Source organism: Camelus ferus, chromosome 9 (genome assembly GCF_009834535.1).
Source record: "Camelus ferus isolate YT-003-E chromosome 9, BCGSAC_Cfer_1.0, whole genome shotgun sequence".
NCBI lineage: Eukaryota > Metazoa > Chordata > Mammalia > Artiodactyla > Camelidae > Camelus > Camelus ferus.
The window spans coordinates 63,785,282-63,803,518 of NC_045704.1; the positions used below are offsets into that span (position 1 = coordinate 63,785,282).

An 18,237-nucleotide genomic window follows, 5' to 3' on the forward strand; every position below is an offset into this window, starting at 1 on the left:
GGGCTGCCAGAGCCAGATGCCGCAGACTGGGCGGCTTCACCAGCGGGCCCCGGTTTCTCACGGTGCTGGGGGCAGAAGTGCAGAGCGAGGTTCTCGCCAGCTTGGTTTCTGGGGAGAACTCTCTTCCTGCCTTGCAGTCAACCTCCTCTTGCTCTGTCCCCACCTGCCTTTCCTCAGTGCTGCCTCATGGCCTCACGTAGCCTCAGTCTCTTCCTTAGAGGCCCCACCTTCAGATCCAGCCTTTCAAGGTGAGGGCCTCACACGTGAACCTGGGGAGGACGCAGACACCTGGGCCATAGCCGCTTCCTTCCGCTGCTCCTGGTTACACATCGCCCTCTCGGCGAGGCTCTCTGGCCTCTTCTTAAGAACACTGACTTGTTATTTCTCTCAGCCTGTGAGCCCACTGGCCTCGCTGGGGTCACTCTGGGCTGCGGCCATCTGTCTGCTCTGCCGAGGCGGGAGCGGGCGAGCCGCCTCACCTCGTGGCTGGGCCCCGGGGCTGCTGACCACAGGGCATCTCTCTTCGTGGGGCGTCTTGTTCTTTCACAGCCTGGGCCAGGCCCCTCACACAGCAGCATGGACGTTTCAAAGGGGCAAGACGGAAGCGTCAAGGCTCCTCCGGGCCTGGGCCCCGACAAGCAAGTCAGGAAAAGCAGAGCCCAGTGCAAGGGGCTGCGGGCCCAGCGCAGCACGCTTCGCCCGGGTCATCTTGGTGACAGCCCGCCCCACGGTCCTATCTACAATTACACTCCGCCCTTGCTGGCTTTGACACTTACTACCCTTGGCCAACAAATGACCGATTCTGCCTGAGAAGCGTGTGCTCACAGATGTATCTCCGTCTCCTGGGACAGAGGCTGGAATGGGGGACACGCAATAAAGATTTGTTAAGTAACAACAAGCGTTCATTTGAAAATGTCTCCCAGAATCCTGCGTATGTAATATGTTTACAACGTCGGTCACGCTTTTACTGTGCAAGAGCACTTTCCCGTAAAATGGTCCCAGTGCACCTTTCACACAACCTCGTGAGGCAGGCGGGCACTGGCAGCGCGCCCAGGGACACGCAGCTGACAAGGAGAGAGCTTCCTTTATTTTTGTTTAAATAATTTGCTCTTTTTTTGGGGGGGTGGGTGGGCGGAGGGGAGGTAATTAGGTTTATTTATTTATTTTTAAATGGAGATTCTGGGGATTGAACCCAGGACCTCGTGCATACTAAGCACACACTCTACCACTGAGCTGCACCCTCCCCTCAGAAAGAGAGCTTCTGACTTCACGTCCCAGGCTCTCTACCCACCACCGTGCAGCCCTGCAGGTGAAACGCACCTCCTGCTTCTTGCATTTCCCTCCCCAGGGCTTCATGCACGGGGAGCTCTGCAGAGTAGGTCATTTTGGTTACCCAGCTGACTACAGGCATGCGGCCAAGAGAAGCAACGTTATCTCTCTGAAACCTCCCCCACAGAGGCCAGAACTTAAAGGCCTGGATGATCCAGAGCCACCAAGACCCTGAAAGGGAAGGGTGTCGGGACCTGTCTTTATGGACCCTGCCCTGGACTGCAGGCACTGTTGGTGTCAAGTCAGACTTAAAGTCGTGTTTCTAACCAGTGGTTGCCAGGTTGTCCTGGTCTGGATGAGCCTTGGTTTGAGCCTGTCGGGAGCAGACAGCAGTCTCCTCTCAAGCTTTGAGTGGCAATCCCACCCAGAGAAGGTCCAGGTAATGGGTAAATCGTAACATTACGAGGGAATGATACTGGACGGAGCAAGTACTCAACTCTGCACATTCAAAAAAGGCTGGGATGCTTTTCGAGGGTGGAGAGCAAGGCTTGCCAACTTTCAGAAAATCCCCTTGAGAGACTGCTTGCAGACTGGTGCGAGAAGCAAGTTGGAGGTGAGAGAAGTCATTTTTAAGATAGAAAGTTTTATACTTTCTGCCTCATTCTTTCCACTTGTCACGGCGTTTTTATTTGCTATTGAACGTCATTCTAAGTAAAGAAAATTTTAAAATGTAGACAATTAGCATCAATTTTACCATTCATCTCTATGTTGTGCTATGTCCATTTTCAATGCAGCTATAAGAGCATTAGATGTGTATGCGGAGCAGTGAAAAGACACAGTTTGTATATTGCAGCTCAGACATGCACACGATTTGGTTCTTACCAGAACAGTGGAAACGCTGCACAGAACTAGCTCAGCTGCTTTACTTCAGGTGTTGGCGCACGCGTTCTCCCATCACTCTACCTGTGGTTTGCTGACGAGGAAGCAAAGACTTGCAGGGAAAGGAACCTTTGGGTTGCCACCTTTCCCTTTCTTCCTGCGTCGTCATTTTTGAGGTAAGCGGTTGGCTGATTCAGGGGAGTGACATGGGTCAGGCAGGGTCTAATGGGTTCTTTAGTCAACGGTGGAATAACACTGGCATTTAGAGCGCCATCCCTTCTTTCAGCATTCAACTCAGGTTCTGGTTCACAGAGCAAGTCCTCTCCGGTCTGTGAGCGCCCCTCCCCGTTCCTCCCTCCCAGGAGCTGGAACTCACCTGCCTCATTCTTGCCTCGAGTCTCACTGGACTCCCAGGCATCCTGGGATCCGTGGGAGTTCTGTGCCCATGGGACCCGGAATGGCACCTGCAAGCGGAACAGCAAGAAGGAGCAGACGCTCACGTGATACCCGCCGCCTCGGCCCACCGCGTGCTCCTGTCCCACCAGCGCAGCTTGTAAAATCCAACTTCAAAGATACAATGACTTAAAGTTCCAGAATGGTAACAGCAAAGCATTAAATCAAGTGTGGCCTGACCGGACAGCTCTCGCTGTCTTAAAGCAGGCCCTGCTCTTGCTCCTTGCCCCAGGGGGAGGGACAGCTTGCCCCCAGGGCTGTGCACACGCCCCTCCAACCACGCTCTCCATCGCTCTCAGCACGCAGCCGCCCCCCGTGGCCAGGAGGGCGAGCGCTGGTGTGTGGAGCCACCGCCCCCAAGGCGAGCGGACAGGATCCGTTCTCTCCCTTCAGTCGGCGCAGAGTATGGATTCGCCTGCTGTGTGCAAAGTGCAAATTCTCGATATTTAATTGTTCAGTAGACGTCAAATAGAGTCAGCTGTTACGTTTCAGACGTCATAAAAACAGAGGCCAACTACCCCTATGGTCCCTGCAGGTTCAGATTTTCGTGCAAATACCCATCTCCAGGGTGTGCCGGGTGGGACTTGCCTGAGCGTAATTAATGAACTTCAATGAGCATCTTGTCCTTAACATCTGTCATACTTCAACAAGGTGTTCCTTTCTAGTTAGCTGCCTTTGTATGTTAACTTGTCTTGTGTGTGCCTGCTTCTCATTACGGAAACTTGCAAGAATATGTCAAAGGAGAAAAATACTATAATAAACCCTAAGAGAGCCTCGTCTGACTTAACTGCATCAACTGCTGGTTAATGTGTTTTTCATTCTTCTGCAAATTTCTCCCGATTACGTTTTTACTTTTTCCCCGAAGTTTTATTTGGAAAAATTTCACATCAGTAGAAAAGTTGCAAGAATAGTGTAAGAATACCCATGTATTCTTCACCTCAGTTGCCGCATTTTTAACATTTGCCTCATTTGCTTCCTCCCTCTATGTGCATAAATATATGTGTGTGTGTAAGTGTATGTGTGTGTGTGTGCGCACGTGTGCACATAGCGATGTGCTGGTCACTGTACCAACAGGCCCCGGGGCCGAGGTGGGGAGCAGGAGGCCTGGTCGGGAGCGTTTGCTGTCGTCCGCGGTGTGCAGATGCCCCCGCCGTGGCTGATTTCAAGCTACCGACAGTTCAACAATATATTTAATAGTTACATATGCATGTTAACGATGTAAAAAACACACATGGTGTTTAAGCTGTTTTTGTTTGTGGTTGTTTTTGTTCAACCCTTTGAGAGTAAACTGTGGACATTCTGACATTTCACCCTAAACACCTTAGCACGTTTCTCCTAAGAACAAGGACGTCATAGCGATCACACTCAGGGAATCTAAATTAATAGAAAGTGCTCTCTAACGTAACATCTGAGCCAGCCAGCCCCCGAGATGGCACCAGTCATCGGCCCACGATAGTCACACCTTTATGCGGTTCCCTCCCACGTCGAATCAGGGTTGGTCCCTCTAAAGAACGGAATAAAACAGGGTGGAGGTGCTGGTTTGTGACTTCTAAGTCTAGATCCCGAGGGGCGTTACCGTTCCCACCGTGGCCCCCAGATTGCTCCCTCGGGGGAAGCCAGCTGCCGTGGGTTGAGGATGTCCAGGCAGCCCCGTGAAGAGGAGCCATCGCGCCAGCACAGACCTAACAGACACTGGAGTGACTCCCCTTAGAAGTGGAAGCTGCAGCCCGAGCTGAACCTTCAGACGGCTGCAGCCCCAGCCAGCCTGCGAGCCGGAACTGCCCAGCCCAGCCACTCCCAGCCTCCTAAGCAAAGAAACTGTGAGAAATTAAATGATTACTAGTCTCTTAAGCCATTTCAGTTTTGAATGATTTGTTACACAATAATTAATACACAATTTGTATTCAAACTTTCTCCAAACATCCCCAAAATAGTCTTTATTTTCTTGAACCAGGATCTAGTCAAGGATCTTGCGTTGCATCAAGTTGTCACATGATTATTTTTCTTAACTGGATGTTGTGAGGTAACAGAAAAGATACATATTGGTCTCTGCCCCTGGGCTCCTAAGGCGCTTGTCAATTCTTGAGCCATAAGAGCACTAAGGGCATCTTTTGATCTGGTGAGGGGACTCTGGGTGGGCTCCGTGGTGGGGCTGGTTACCAGAAAGGCCAAGCCATGGTTTCCCCGCCTGACATGCCCCAGGGAGGAGACAGAGGCTGGCAGCGGAGCTAGTTACTGATCCTGCCTACGTGAGGAAGCCCCATAAAGTCCCCAGAGTGTGGGGTCTGGGGAGCTCCCAGGTGGACCAACACATCCACTTACGGGGGAGTGTGATGCACTCCCTCTCCATGGGGACAGAAGCACCTACGCTCAGGACCCTCCCAGACCTCGCCTGTGTACCTCTTCATCTGAGTGTTTATCTGTATCCTTTGTCATATCTCCTAATAAACTGGTAAGCGTAGTATTTCCCTGGGTTCTGTGAGCTGTTCTAGCGAATAATCAAATCCAAGGAGGCGGAGGCCGTCGCGGGAACCTCCGGTCTGTAGCTGGAACAGAAGCTGTGGGTGACCCGGGGGCCCCCCACCGGCAGCGGGTACTTGCAGCAGGGAGCCGTCTCCTGGGACCGAGCCTCTAAGCTCTGGAATCTGACGCGGCCTCCAGGTGACAGTGTCAGAACTGAGTTAGGTGGCAGGACACCCAGGGGACTCGGGACGGAAACGCAGCGGCAACAGCAAAGCTCACGCGTCTGGTGTCAGAGGTCACGTGCGTGAGTGTGAAGGGGAGACCAGGACCGGCGGTTTTCACCACACAGATGCCGCTGAAACACTTCTCCCTTCTTATTTTATTGTATTTTTTAAAATTTTGTATTGAAGTGTAGTTTATTTACAATGTTAACTTCAGGTGTACAGCAGAGATTCGATTGTACATATAGATACATTTTTTTCAGATTTTCCATTATATGCTATTACAAGAAATACATAGTAATGTGTACTGTTAATATGGTTAATATATATATTTAGCAGTGTGTATCTGTTAATCCCAACTTTTGCCTTCTCAGCAGCTGCTAATTGGTAATGCGCCCCAGGCAGCGAGACAGGAAACACAAAGGTTCGACGCTCAGAGTGTTACAAGCTCTAGGAAGGGAGAGGCTGGCGTAATTCGCACCACGCTGGGGAGCCGGCCAGGATCTTCTGTCTCTTGCCGCTGCGTGCCTGTCCTTTGCGGGGCCGCTGCATTCATGACCGTGTCATCTTTCAAGGCCAGCCTTCTCTCTTTCCTTCCTTCCTTCCTTCCTTAAATCCAATTAGGGTGTCACAAGTGATTTGTACCAAAACACTGATATGACTCATAGTATTTCTGGCTGGTAATTAGGTCAGAAAAAGTCAGATAAACAGAAATCAAAAACTTGTTCTGTTCCACCATTGCTTTGAACATTAAGATGAAATGTGTGTTTTAATATTCGTTCAGTCTATCAAGTATCTATTGATGGAGCGGGCTAGGTGGTAACACAGTAGTGGGTAATGTGAACACGTCCCTGCCTTCATACAGCCTACACGCCAGTGGGGAAACACAGGAAAGAAATTAGTTAACAAGTGGGGTATTTTCATCTAAAGTTAATTGCTGTGAGAAAAATCAGATACACGGTGCAAGAGAGAATGATTTGGGGGCTGGGTTAGACTCAGGGGCTAGGTTAGACTGAGATCTAAGGATCTCGCAGCTAAGCTAGACCTCCTCAGACTGTGGCTGGCATACGAATTACCCGGCGGTCTTGTTTAAATGCAGGTTCTGATTTAGTGGCTGAGGCATTTTCCCCAAACTCTGCATTTCTTACGAGGTCTCAAGTGATACTTCTGCTGGGAGTCCGTGAGCACTTGTTGGCTAGAGAGGGGCACGTCAGAGCCTAGAGTTCCAGGAAGAGGAAACAGTGATCGCGTAAGTGCCGAGGTGAGAAGAGGTTTGAGATTTGGGCTATAGACACCGTTTCATTGACGCTGGGAGCAGTGAGTGAGGGACGAGGGCTTAGGATGAGAGCAAAGAAGCAGGCAAGCCATGCGGCCAAAAGGCCTGCAGTCTGCGCTCTGTCTCAGCGTGACGGAAGACCCTGGAAGACTTCAAGGGGTGAGGAGCAACACGATCAGATTCAAGCTCTTGAAGATCAACCTGGCTGTGAGAAGAATGAATTTCAGAGAAGCAAGAGGGGAAGGAGTAGAGGCCTGGGGAGGCCGGAGTAGCAGTCCTCGTGCAAGGAGCTGGCGGCTTGGACCAGTGGCCACAGAGAGGAGGGAAAGCCTGATTGTGACCTAATGGCAGAGCCAGTAAGACACACAATGGGTCGGATACCGCAGCGGCGGGAGAGAGAAATCAAGGGTGCCAACTAGGTTTACGTCTGGATCAACAAGTAGCAGGTGACATCGTTTCCTGGGATGTGAGACCCAAACCCCCCAAAACTTGTGTTTCTGGGAGATGGATGGCTCTCATGCCTACAGCGCCTGTTAGCGTGCGTGCTGTTGCACATTGCATTCAGGCCGGACTCAGGATGAAGGCAGAGGGCAAATGCACCTCAGAGTTCAGAATCACTGGGTAACGGATCACTCGGAGGAGGGGGGGGAGGAGGAGAAGGAGGGGGAGACCTGGCACTTGTGGCGAGTGACGGACGCTCTCTGACAAGCAGCGTCTACATTATGCTGCAAGCTGAAGACGCCTTTGCCCAAGTCTGGAATTTTGCAGTGGAAGGAGATGATTTCCTAGGGCAGGGATGGATAGGAAGTCAGGATATTTCTGAAGCCCCACTAGTAAAACAGTGGTGTTTCGCCCTCAGAGACTGTTCCCTTTTGGATTCCCATGAGTGACTTCTGTCATTTGAAAGAGTCAAAGAAAAAGATAGATTTTTTTTTTCCCAGTTGAGCCTCTAACAGGTTTCTCTGATGCCGTTAATATGCTCATGTTTCCAGCTGAAGGAACGATTAAGGCTGAAGTGTCGCTCAAGCCCTGTCTTGCCTCTCAGAGTTGCCTTCCCCTGAACTGGCTTCTTGTCCCTGTTGGGGCTGAGTGGAGCCAGCACTGAAGGGAAGAGCAGCGGAATCTGGGATCTTTTCTGTGAGCTGTGGCCCCAGCGACCTGCCCCATGGAGGTCCCGGCGCGGCTCAGGCTTCTGGGACCAATCGTTCTGGAAGGTGTCTTCTCCCTTTGCTGCCAGGCTGACGTGGCAGAATTAACACTCTGGGTCAAGCTTTGTACTAGCATCGTTTCTCAAAGCGAGATTGCGGAAACCACGGGAATTTCTCCCTGGGTGACACAGAACTGCGTTTCGCTGCCCAGTGCTGCACAGAGCAGATGCAGACGCTCGCAGATGTTAACTGAATTGCATTTGGATTTCAAGCATCTTCTAGAAATCCTAGATTGGTTTCTTTCATCTTGCAGATAGTGAGTTGGAAGTGGAGGGGGAGGAGATGGGAGTCTAGCTCCTAGGCAAAAAGACACATGTCGGTCAGGAACCTCACTATTTCCTTTGAAACTGAAGCCGCCAGTTTGTTAAGAACCCTTTACAGATCAAGGCCCTGAATCCATAAACATTCCATTTGCAATTATCTTGCTGATTGTGCATGTGAACTTCTGAGTCACTATTTACTGCTGTGGCAGGATGAGCAGAGATCCTCCCCACCCCCACTCCATCTGGGGAGCGCTTTGGGGACCAACAGGAAGCGAACAAACATTCTCAACTAATGAGGGAAGTTTCTAATGAAGGAAACAAACATGCCTTTATCCCAGTAATGCCAGAAGTTTAATAATAGAGTCAGGCGAAAAATGTCTTAAAATGCTGAGAAATAATTTGCTCCTGTATTACTGACCCACATTGTCTTTGGAAGAAGAGTTATTCTGACCTGGGGGACATCGGCCCTTAGGTAAGGCAGGAAGAGACTCGCCCCCGCCAGCAGCCTTCACTGCCTGGGAGTGAGATGCACTTAAGGTACACGCCGTGTCCCGCCACAAAACCAGCCCACGCTCCCCCCACTTCAGAGCGAGCTGCAGGCGGGCAGAGGAATCTTCCATTGACATCCAGCTGAAGCTCAAGGCCTTAATTTTTGCACCTAACAGGTAGAGTCAGCAGCAACTGGGGACCACTTGCTCTTGTTCAGAACAGGGCAGAATGGGGCAGTTTTCTGCGGCCAAGGGATGGGGACGTTCCCTAGGGAACTTGGGGGGAGACTCCAAGAGAAAGACAGCAGGAGCCTGAGGGAGAGAATTGAGAGCCAGGTAGCATCCATTTGGGGTAGCTCCTGAAGGCCTGGATTGTGAGTCCTGGTCCCGTCTGCCCACCCCTCCTTTCCCCATGGGTGGTAGGGAGCAGGTTACTAAGACAGGGCTATGACTACCAGTCCTTCTACTAGGAGTGATTTTGCAATAGTAACCGAACTTTTCTGGTTACTCCTTCATCCATGTTCGGAAGGTGTTTGGATTCAGGGAAGTGGGTGTGGACGTTTTGAGAAAGACAACAAACTTCCCTGATTGCCTGGTGGGCCCTGGTGGAGGTGGGTCTCAGAGGACACAGGGCCAGACTCTCCCTCGTGATTAAGATAAAGAGAAGTTTGCAGGCCAGCAGGCGCCTCCCTAAAATAGGGGACAACATGCTTACTTTGCCATGATCCCCCCTCAACTGCTGGCAAAGGTCAGCGCACACAGCAGGATAGAAGGGATTCCTGGGACACCTGGGTCACGTGACACTTGATCGTTGTTGTTGTTGTTGTTGTTGTTGTTGTTGTTGTTACAAAGGCTTTTCTTACAGGATTTGTAAACGCTGCGCAGACACCACAGTGTTCTCCCCCGCGAGTGCTCGTTTAACCCCTTCCGACGGCAGACTCCAATCCAGTTCTAGGGAAATGAATCCTTTTTGGTCTCTGAACTTGGTGACCTCAGTGACCCCAGAACCTGCTGGGGACGACAACCATGAAGAGACAGCTCGCTGCCACTCCGTCAGGCTGGAGAAGACACTGCCACAAGAGTCCAGTTAGTTCGCCCCGAGACGATGTGGATCTGGACAGACGCAGCAGCAGGAAGCGTGAAACAGGAGAGGGAGGCTGGTCCCAGAGGTCTCTGAGCTGCTTCAGACTGATCTGACGGGCAGCTGGAGACAGTGGGAAGGGGGATGTCAAGCCCTGGACCACCACAACCAAGAGAAGACTGGCGCGGTGAGGTGGGGCGGGCAGGGAGCCACTGCAGCCGTGGCATCAGGGCCTTCAGGATCCTGTGTCGGGAGCGAGGGTGTTGTTTCGCCTTTTTGGACGGGGTGTGTGTGTGTGTTGGAGGGTTTGCAGATTCTGGCCAGTCCCAGAAAGGGTGGGGCAGAAGGCTCGCCTCCGGGAAGGGAAGGGAACGGAGAACATGGGCAGAGTGACTTGTCCAACACCAACAGCAGACGCACCACTTTTCCCAGGGAGAGCTCACCGAGCTAGCTGGTGGCGGGAGCCGCTCAAGACCCGAGCTCCCGGGATCTAACCCAGAGTCTGCTCACGGTGCTGCGTGGCTCTCCGATGAAATCGGGCTTCTGAAAGCTGGGAGTTTGAGCCAACTTGGAGCCGACTTGGGTTTTCTTATTTTCCCAATGTTTGGCAGCGACATTGTAACATGACACTGTGTTCCACGTAGGCAAGGCATTTGCCTGCCTTACCTGAAACTGAAAAAACACAGTGCTGGTAATGTTTATGAGACACTTTAAAAGAAGGTTTTCCTGGCCTTTCTTCTTATCTATTCACTGCGCAAGCATTCACTGAGTCTCTCATGTTAGAGATTCTCTCTCTGAAGAGTAATCATAAGAAACAGGAAAAACAATCCTTGCCTTCACTAGCAATTATCTTGTAATTTTATTTTTGTATTTGGAGTGGACTTCAAGGGAACTGAGAGAATTCTTGCCTGCTTCCTGTGGCAGCCAGCCTCCAAGGCAGCCTCCAGCGATGCTTGCCTCCTGCCAGCAGACACGTGGGTAAGGCCCCCTCTGCTGCCCTGCGGGCCCGTAGGACACCGCGGAAGGGACGGTGTGTGACTTTCAGCTTCACTCATGAAAAGCATTGCAGCCTCTGTGTTTGCCTCCCTTGGGTCACTCACACGGGGGAGCCTCGTGGAGGGGCCGTGCGTAGGGAGGAGCTGAGGCCTCCTGCCGATAGCCAGCACAACTTTGCAGCCGTGTGAGTGAGCCTTGGAGGTAACTCAGAACTGGGTCTTTGGTGCTGTCCCAGGACCAGACCCTCTGTCAGGCCTTCAGGGCACTGCAGCCTCGGCTGACATCGTGACGGCGGCCTTGTGAGAGGCTCGAGCCCTGGACTGCCAACTGAGCTGCTCTAGGGATTCGGGCCCACAAACATGATGAGAAGTAGGCGTTATCTGTCACTCTCTGATGCCACTAAGCACTGGGGCAGTCTGCTGTGCAGCAGTGGGGGACTGACACGCCCCTGAGTTTTAGGGGGCCTCCCTACAGAAGACATACAGGCTCCCTGCTGAAGAAATTTGCAGGCGTTTCCTGGGAAAAACTGGAAAAGAAGCAATATTTTCCTGCGCTTCTGGGTCACAATAAAAGAGAGTGAACTCTTAGTGGGAAAGGCGCCGTCGAGCATTGGCCATTTCAAACTTATGGTTACTGACAAAGTGTTCCATGGTTTTGGTGCCATCAGAAATTCGGAGTTTCAAAAGGTGATTAGGAAGAGTATAAAGGAAGTACATATTTATTACATGGGAGAGAAGAGAGCCACTGGTGGAGAGAAGGCAGTCTTCTTGCCCGTAAAGAAGAAGACTGAAGAAGTTAACTGAGGGCGGATAAACTCAGCAGAGCGACTGAAAATTTTGCAAGAAGCGCAATGACTGGGCAAGACTATTTGCTAATAATTTATTTTCATCAGGAGAAGAAAAACATATTTTGGTAATGTGCCAGCTCTCAACAAGCTGACTCGTGGCAAGTCTTTCTTCGGGAAAAGAGGTCACTGGGTCTCTCTGGAGTCTCTGCTCCCTCACCACGGCAGCGCTGGGGCTGCTCGGCTCACAAGCCCACTTGTTCTCTTTCCCTGCCGGCACGTGGTGGGCTGTACTTCCCCCCCACGGGAAGGTGTCACCACGCGACTTGCTTTGGCCAACGAAGTGAGTGGGAGCCTTGAAAGTCAGGATCCTTCACCGTCTATCTGTTTCCCTGTCCTGGCAGCCAGCAGTGCTCCTGCTGGTGGCTGCTCCATTGGCCTGGGGCCTGGGGCCTGGAGTGAGGAGGACGATGGTGTGAGTAGAGCCTCCATCCAACAGTGGTCGAGCGTAGGGTGCCTATGAAAGAAATCTTCCAATTTAAGTCACGGAAAATGCAGCGTTACCCATAACTACAGCATAATCTAACCTCTGCTGGCTGAAATGCTGCCAGGTGGCTGTGGTTCAGGCTCGCCAGTCCTGCTTGGTCAGATGCTGCCTCAGCTGCTCTCCACTGGTGAAGAAGAGCTCCTGTGCGTGTGAGTCTCGCTGGGAGCCAGGCACCCTCCATCTTGCATCCCAGTGCATTTTCACAACAGCCCTGAAAGCCAGGTATTGTTGACTGCGTTTGACCTATGAGAACTGAGAAGGGACGTGACTTGCCCCAGCTCACGGGCAAGCAGCAGAGCTGGGACAGGAAGCCGGGTTTTCTGAATATAAAACCCAAGTGGAGTCACAAAGCTGTGCTGGGGCCTCCGGTTACTGACTGGGAACCAAGGTAATTTTAGCTTCCTTGATAATTCAGCTGTGACCTCTTCCTGTGTTAGTCACCTCTGCATCCTCCCCCTGTCTTCGCTTTTCTATGTCCTCCGGGAACCCGAGCTGTGGGAAGCTTTCCTTCACCACGTGCCCCCACTTAGAGGTAATCGTCACCCTCCCACTGAATGGTGAGGAAAGAAACCCTTGGCGTGCAGCCCCTGAGAGGTACGCCGAGCATTTTATGTACATTGCGATTTTACTTAGTCCTTATCTGAGCCCCGTAGCAGAAGGATTATTAACTCCAGGCTAACAGAGGGAAAGTGGGCACGGACAGGCTACGGACATCGTCTAAGGCTTTAGTGAGCAGTCGTTGGTGGGTGGGTTTCAAATGTGTGTCCACCCGACTCCAAACTTCTTGCTCTTTCTAGTGCCTTTTCCCACAGTGATATTACCTGCCTCTCAGTCCTTGAGGGAAAAAACAAAACAAACAAACAAACAAAACCAGTTGGAGAGGATTAAGGCATCCTCACCCTGTTTGGTTGGACTTTTCCCTCTGAGGTGTAGCCTTTTTGTGGTCCAGAGTCTGCAAAGATCGAGACCCTATCATCACGAAAGAACAGGGCCCTCCAAGCTCCTCGGGGTAAATCCAGGACTGAAGGCGTGAAAGCAGCCAGAAATGGTTATTTAATTTCCATTTTTTGGATTCACATATAGAAAGTGCCCGGTATGTATTTGTTCCTAAATTTCACTTCTCCAGGCCCTTTGTCAAAGTCAGCAGCAGACAAACGAGGCTTGCACAGCTGCTGGCTGCCAGGCGGGCTCAGGGATCTGGCTGGGCCTCCCGATGGGCACCTCTGGCCTCTGCACTTTCCTGGCAGCCTTTTCACACTTTGTTTGCACTACCACGGACTGGGTACCAACTTCTTAACCTTGGCTCTATTTCTGTGCCTGTTTCACTTCTCTGTAAATTAATTGCGCAGATCCCTGGAAGGAATGGACAGCGTCATGCTCCTGGGTATTCAGACTGAAAACGCGAGCAGTTATTTACTGCTTCTCTTGGGCTCAGCTGCCTGGGGGTGGATTTGATGTGGTCAGGTCTTAAGTAAGTAAGTAAGATGCTTCAGTAAGAAAGAGGGCCCACACAACAAAGAATGGTCCCTCATCATGTGTGATTCTCGAGTGTCCCACCATTCAATGTCCAAGCAGGTGAAAAATCTGTTTGTTTATAACCTGAGACCTAATTCCATTTGTATACACATACGAAGCTATGAAATAATAGAAACCATGTGTGTTGGTTTCGGCTCCCAGTTCCTGGCACAGAGTTCCTTAAACACTTGGGATTTTCTGGGTGGTAGATGTGGCTTTTGTTCTAATGAGGTGCCTCATGGTGGACTCCCGTGTTGCTTCAGGATGGGCTGGTCACCAGAAAGGTCAAGCCATATTAGAATCTTGGAAACTTCACTCACATCCTCCATCCTCTGCAAAGGGGAGAGGGGCTGGGGATTGAGTTAGTGATTGACCATGCACATGTGGTGAAGCCTCCATAAAAATCCCCAAAGTGGGGGAGTTGGAGAGCTTCTGCACTGGTAAACATGTGGGGGTGCCGTGTAGAGTGGGGGGCGGCCCAGAGGGGGCGTGGAAACGCCACACCCATTCCCAGGTAGCTCGCCCCGTGTATCTCTTCATCTGCCTGTTCGTCTACTTCCTTCATCACTTCCTTTATTATAAAGTAAACCAGTTTCCCTGAGTTCTGTGAACTGTTCTAGCAGGTGATGTAGCCCCAGGAGGGCATCCTGAGAACCTCTGGTTTGCAGCCAAGTTGGACAGCAGTGTGGGTAACCTCAGGCCCCACTACTTGCAGGTGGCACCCCACGTGGGGCGGGGGCGGGGTTGTGGGGCTGAGCCCTTAACCTGCGGGTCTGTGCTAACTTCAGGTGGTGTCAGAATTGCACTGAGTTGCAGGTACCCAGGTGGTGCTGGAGAACTGGTTGGTGTGGGAGAAGCAGTTGGGAATGCAATTACCAACTAAAGGGAGGGAAGGTCATATTCTGTTTTATTTGGAATTTTATCAAGAAATGTTCACCGTTTCAGAAGATCACAAATCCTACTGCAAAGCTTGCTGCTTATGTATGTGAGTCACCAGAATGACACAACTGTGTCAGTCTGCCTTTGTAGCTGTCATGTGCAAATATGTCACATAGGAGATTTGACATTCCTTTCCATAGACTTCAGATCCAGCATTTCTAAGCCAACGGAGGCACATAAAATGCGTTCGTTTCTTAACGCACTCATTGTAAGTAAGTAAGTGCAACTGACGACTGCAGTGTGTCTTCTGATATAACAGTGGTCCAAGCAAAGTCTTCTAATGCATGTAACTTTATTCTCAATTACTCACCTTTCATTTTTCCTACATATGATAATCAAGGATTAGGGCTGAAAATCCCGTGTCCCAGAAAACCCCCGTCTTAGGCAAATCAGGACAGTTGGTCACCCTAGATAGTGTCATTTTTTTTCCCTGAAATTATGAGTAGGTGTGTTTTATTATATAAGAATTTAATTCCATGACCACAAAGGACAGGTTACAAAACATTCGTTGTAAGAAAAGAGTACTGGGTCTGGTAGGGTGGAAAACCATTGCCCTGGAGATAGCCCTGACTCACGGAGCAGTTTAAGAATAGGATGTTCCCGCAGGCTGCCCAAAACGGGGCGCACCAGGGCTGAGGCCAGCCCCCCCCCCCCCCCCCGCAGAGGTAAGGGCTGCGCCTGCAGAGCTGGGCTGCTGTGCCCGGACGGGGAGGCGAGTCACAGGGCACTGGACCGCCATATTCCTCGCCTGGCAGCCTCCAGCACAGTGTCCAAATTGATGCACACAATTATAATTTTTATAATTTTTGGAAAATTGTAGAGCAGGAGACCTTTGTTTTTGCAGTCCTCCTTCCTCTTTATGACACTCCCATGCTCGCGTTCCCAACGTCCCCATGTTGTATACTGTCCCCAAACAGTCTGCAGGCAGAAGTGTGGGTTTTGACCTCAGACAGACCCTGATTCGGATCCCTGCTCTGACCTAATGGTTCTGCAGCCACACTGCCGTTCTTGTGAAGTGAGGACGATGATAACCTACCTGCCTCGGAGAGTTAATGTCAGACTGAATGAGTAAATACAGGAAGCGGGCTACAGTCATTCATTCTCTGCATGACACGCGGTAGATGTCTAACAGAGTTTATTTGCTATTATGCTTAGGCCTACCCAGCTCTGCCCTTCCTGGCAGCGACCTGTGAGCCAAAAGCTGCTTATTTCTCATTTCTGGCCCCTCCTCTCTCACATGCGTCACCGATTCTGTATGGTTGGTAGGAAACCATTCCACTTAACGAAGCAACTCATATTAAGGTGTAAAAGGCCAATGGACCATCCTCTTAGTAGGCTGCCTGCATTTTAAAATTTACTAACCTCCACCAGAGGATTGTGCATAAGATATTTTTTGAATTGAGGGTGATGGCAGGTTTTCAAGTGTCCCCTGTTAAGGGCTGAAGCCTGAACCTCTAATACCTGAGAATGTGAATGAGTTTGTAGGTAGGGTCTTTGACGTGGTCATTGAGGTCATTGGGGTGGGCCCTCATTTAATATGATTGGTGTCCTTACAAGAAGAGGAGGTTAGATTGCAGACACGCACAGAGAGACCACGTGAAGACACAGAGAGAAGACGGCCACCTGCAAGGCAAGGAGGGAAGCCTCAGAAGAAGCCATCGCTGCTGACACCTTGACCTTGGACTTCTAGCCTCTAGAACTGTGCGAACATCGATTCCTGCCTTTGAGTCAGTCACCCTGTGGTAGGCGGCCTGGCAAACGATTGCAGTCCCTTACTCCTGCCTTCAGCCTCCTGCAGATTACAGTTCTGGGGCCCAAATCCCAGATGAACTCCTAGAATTCCCTGCGCTCCTTTTTTGTCCTGAGAGCAAACCCCAGAGACCCAGTCTGTGGGCTCTGCGGCAGGGAGGAAAGGAACGGTTGTCTTCGAGTTCCCCACGTGCCAGGCGTTTAATCACCACGGTAACAGTACGGGGGTTATCGTCGCCGACCAGGACGCCGGGGACCAGAGAGGTTACGCGTCTTCACTAATCACTCATTCCACAAGTGCCTGTGGACAAGCCCGCGCCCGCACACCCGGCAACTCCGAGGGTGCGGGGCTGTGTCAGCGACTCACACTGACTTACCCCTGCTCTCACAGGGCCGACAGGTAAGTGGGAAAAACAAACTTTATACAAACAATCACACAAAACCTGTATAATTATAACTGTGACAGCATATGAAGGAGCACGGCATCTTAGCAGGAGAGCCTTTCAGCTTAGTTCCATGCAGTAAAGACTCGCTGAGCACCTGTTCTTTGCCGAAGTGCTGGGTGCTCGGGAAACAGCGGTGAACACGGCAGACACGGACTTCAGTCCTCTTCGAACTCCCATGTCCAGTGGGAAAAGCAGACACCAAGCAAGGCTGACAAATGAGAGAAAGGGATCTTGTGAGAGAGAACTTCAAGGCTACCTGGAAGCATTTAGCAAAGGCATTTGATCCAGTATAAGAAACCAGGGCAGGCCTGTGGGGAACGGCTGTCCTTACTGAGGCTTAAAGAATCAGGCAAGCATTCAGCCGGGCAGAGGTGTGCAAAGCCGTCCCCAGTCAGCCCATCTCCAGCTCAGGTAGTGCCTTCTGCCCCGGAGAGTCTTTGTCTGAAGGCATATTCTCTGTTGGGCATAAACACGGTGTTCAGATCGAAGGCCGGGCACTAAGCGAAGAGCCTTCTCCACGCTGCCCTGCCTCGAACGGGACACTGACCTTGGAGGGGACGAGCTGGGAGCTTCCCGTCTCAGTGGGTGACGTCGGGGCACTTCCCTTCCCCTGCTGTTCTGTCTGTGGCATCGCTGGGGGTTGGATTAGCAAAAGCCTTTTTCCTTACAGCTGTCATAAAAAAGGCAGGAAACAAAACCGTGTTTACCCAGACCCCCTTGCTGGAATGGTTGGGCATGTGGCCCCGTTCTGGCCAATAAGCGGACGATACTGGGCAGGCTTTCCGGAAGAACATCTTTAAAGGGACAGATCGGCCCCTTTCTTCCTTCTTGCCTTGGATGGCGAGGAATGCACCGGAAGCCCAGCAGCCACCTGGTGAGCTTGGGGAGGAAAGCCGCTTGCCCGGGATGTGGAATCCAGAAGAAAGGGCCTGGCCCTCTACGGTCCACGTCAAGCTGCCACGAAGGCGCTGCTTCTGCCGACGTGACTGTTCTGAGAGGCTGCTGAGCGTCTCACTCTGAAGTGTTTCAGGTGTTTTTCCTCCTGCTGCCTTTATCTGCTACCAACATCCGTGCGATGCACTTAAGCTGTAATTCAAGCTGAATCACATTTGTTTAACTTTTGGTGCTCAGCACGGCAGGGCCAGCTGCCTTTTGAAACGCCTTGATTTGAACACCTGGGGGTCCGGCAGCCTAGACTCCACGTTAAAACAGGTGAGAAGTATTCAGGGAGTGGCTCCACCCCAAAGTCTGAACACAATAAAAATGACGTGGATTAACTTTTTTAAAAGCGTGGCTGAAGGAAAAATAGAAAAAGAAAACACGAAGAGCAAAAAAGACAAGGGCACGAACCCGGTCTCAGTGGCGTGCCTTCAGCAGCGCCTTCCACGAGGTCTGCACGGGGAGGCGCTTCCTCCTGAGGGAAGTCTTTCTTTAGGATCGAGGATTCCTCCCTTTGCCCGCATGTCACATCGTCTAGTCACAGGGACATGTTTACGAGGCAGACGTCCTGAGGCGATCATACGTCCTCTGCAGTGTGATTTCAAAGTATTTTCTTACTGGAAAGAACCTGCCCCTTTCGTTGCCCCCGGAACACAATCCGGGGTTTGTAAGTCAAAGCTGCGCATTGACCGTATCGCAGAGTGCTTTCTCTGATTCAGAA

The 18,237-nt window shown here is 51.3% G+C and overlaps 1 long non-coding RNA gene across 1 annotated transcript; it reads right to left on the reverse strand.

Annotated features, from left to right (window-relative positions):
• Nucleotides 1-16,607: 16,607 nt before the first annotated feature.
• On the reverse strand, nucleotides 16,608-17,217 carry LOC116665876. The gene is made up of 3 exons (XR_004322636.1): nucleotides 17,125-17,217; nucleotides 16,909-17,033; nucleotides 16,608-16,785 (listed from the first exon to the last, which is right to left on the reverse strand). It is a non-coding gene; the product is annotated as an uncharacterized LOC116665876 (long non-coding RNA).
• Between the last annotated feature and the right edge of the window lie 1,020 nt (nucleotides 17,218-18,237).